Genomic DNA, 2,950 nt, shown 5'->3' with positions numbered 1-2,950 from the left:
TAAACTCTGTGTTTAAAAATGACACCCTCTTGTACTTCTTACTCAAATGTGTGACTGCTTAACAATTAATTAAATGACCTAATACTTGAATACCTAGTTTATGCTGGGTACTGTTCTAGACATTAGGGATACAACAGTCTCCAACATCAGAGACCAAGGGTAATACCATACAGTGCTTTGCTCTGATGTTTCAGTGTAAAGACAGGCAATAGCCAAGCAAAAAGGTTCATAAATAAATCTACATTTAGAGGCATTCCAACAGAGAAGGAGGAACCAAGAGAGTCAAAGTTTTCTGAGAAGTTGAGAAAAAATTGGGACAGAGATTGACCTTTGGATTTATCAGGATGTAGAGAATTGATGACTTTCAAGAGACTGGTCTCAGTGGACGAATGGGAGAAATGCCTTACTGAAGGAGATCAATGTCGGAATAAGTGATTAAGGAGGGAGACCCTGAGGGGATGAAGAAAATACCATAGAAAATCCTTTCAAAAAGTTTTCTATGAATAGAAGTAGATAAGAAATTATACCTAGATACCTAAAGAGATATGCTGTTAAAAGATTCTTTTTTTTGGTGCACCGTACCCAAAAGCACTACGATACCCAGTTGATGTGTGGAATGGATGGAGTAAGCTCCTATTCCATTTCCCCAGCTCCAAAAATCTATTTAATATACTGTCCTCAGATAGAGGATGTATCTATCAGATATTAAACTGATAAGAACAGACACTGCACCTGATCTTAGCCAAAAGGCTGAGAAACGATAAAGATTTTTTTAAGGGAAAGCTATTCCATGTTTTTTGGCAAATGAGAGTGATCCACTATAGGGGAGAGCAAAATAATCAGAATTATCTTCGGGAGGACAGGCCCTTTGTAGTACAGAATCCCCCCTGCTAGGTGAGTGTTTTAGGAACCCATCTGTATCAGTGTGCTGGTACTGCTATGAGAGGCTGCATTCAGCTTCAGTGAAATTTTTTGAAGAATCTTTCAATGCATTTGCCCATTTCATGATGGATGAGTTATGAGTGCACCTGTTCACACCGCACTGGGTGTTCAGTAGTTTCTGACCAAAGACAGCATGACCCCAGGTGCTCTACCTTTCTTACACACCCAATCTTGCCCTGAGCAACTTTTTTTTTTTTTTGGTTTCCTGAATGAAAAAAGTCTTCAAAGGGAAACGTTTTCTTGATGTGGGAGAAGTGAAACAAAAAATGGCAGAAGCACTAAAAGGTATCAAAATCAATGAGTTTAAAAATTGCTTTGAGCAGTGGGAAAAATGTTTTGATGGGTATATTGCATCAAATAGACAATACTTTGAAGGTGACTTAAGTTTTAACATATAAGAATAAATATACAATTTTTAATAAATAAATTCTGGGTTTCTGGGGATGATCACCCCCTTGTATGGTGAATGAAGTGATACAGGACAGAGAGGGAGGAGATGCCTCTTGGTGGGTGAGAGGGGAAGGCAAGTAGAGTGCAAACAGAGGGGTTTGTTAAATAGGAGCAAGGAGGGGTCACCCAGGCAACAAGAATGTCAAGTGGGATGATGGAACCAAATGTCTGTAACACAGCAGGAAATGCTTTGCCCAATTAACATGATCGTTCCCACATTGGCAATATAAGTTCACAAGTTAATTTTTCAAAAAGGAAAATTGAGTTTACTCAGAACCATAGCAGAAAGAACAACGTAGATCATTAATAACTGGCAGCTGGATTATAAGAGAGCAAGATACAGGTCTTTTACCTTTCTCCAAGATAAAATGGTACACGGTCACTTTAGGTTAACTGCATCATTAATGGGGTCATGTTTAAGCTTCTTTAGATGCATGACCCCATGAGTCATTATGCTCTTTGCAGACATCATGAGATACAAATACATTAAACTTAAATAATCTGATATAATTTTAGGCTAACTTGTGAATTATCTTATATGTGATTCTAATTTAAACAAGAAATCACAGACACCAAAACTTTAAGAAAAAAAGTTTGCCACCAATTTTAAAATTGAAAAAAATAATATCAATTAATTTATTTTCCCCAAGAACTTGAAAAATGAAACTACTGGGGTTTATCAGTAGGAGCACATTCTAGCATCCAGAGATGCAAATTGATTTCTTATTGGCTCTATTCTTATAATTTTTGTTTCTTTGCTTAGATTTTGATACTAATTCACAATGACTCTGCTCTTATAAATTTTAAATTATAAAATACAGACCACTTGATTAATTTAAAGGCTACCTACCTAAAAGATATTTTTTTAATTTTAAAATACTTAATTTTCATTGTATTTTTCCCATTACCATTTAGTCCCCTTAACACCCCTCCCCCCAGCGATTGCCACACTGTTGATCTGTATATGATGATAGCATACTTCTATGATCGAAGGGTTATATTGCCTATCTCTTTTGTAACCCCTACCGTACTGAAATGCTTCTTTTCTTGACATGGTAGGTGTAACTCACAAGCCTCTAATTTTCTGCATGATACATCTTGCACTAACAAGAAGAAGTGAATGATACAAATTCTAGATGTAAATGATAGAACGATTCAAACCTCTACTCATAGCTGTTCTCCAAACAACCACACCCATGGAGGTGACCATTCTTTATCATGCCAGTTTGCTTTGGTGCCCATGTCCTTTTAATGTCACCCGTGTTGTGTATGTCCTGGGGTGTTGCACCCTGAATGGTCTGACAGCCAGGGATGTGGTGAGTACACAAAGAATGGAAATATAAAGATGCCTGAATGATAGAATCTCAGGTGCTAGCAAAATAGAATACAGGGTAGATATTGATGCGGTGATAATGATCTTTCTCTTCCACCTACTTTAGGTCCCTCATCTCATTCAGTTTTACATCTTTCTAGAACCTCACAGCAGCCATTCACATCTATAAACTGGATAAACACCACAAAATTATCTGTACAAGTCACGAATGTACAAGTCAACCAT

General features: G+C 37.1%; 1 non-coding gene across 1 annotated transcript; it reads right to left on the bottom strand.

The window, feature by feature from the left end:
* Positions 1–566: 566 nt before the first annotated feature.
* Positions 567–762, bottom strand: LOC118980546 (U2 spliceosomal RNA). The gene has a single exon (XR_005065123.1). It is a non-coding gene; the product is annotated as a U2 spliceosomal RNA (small nuclear RNA).
* Positions 763–2,950: the final 2,188 nt, after the last annotated feature.

Source organism: Sturnira hondurensis, unplaced genomic scaffold (genome assembly GCF_014824575.4).
Source record: "Sturnira hondurensis isolate 20B ecotype Veracruz unplaced genomic scaffold, ASM1482457v3 Scaffold0001872, whole genome shotgun sequence".
NCBI lineage: Eukaryota > Metazoa > Chordata > Mammalia > Chiroptera > Phyllostomidae > Sturnira > Sturnira hondurensis.
The sequence above is the reverse complement of the archived record's forward strand: the minus strand, read 5'-3'. Positions and strand labels throughout refer to the sequence as shown.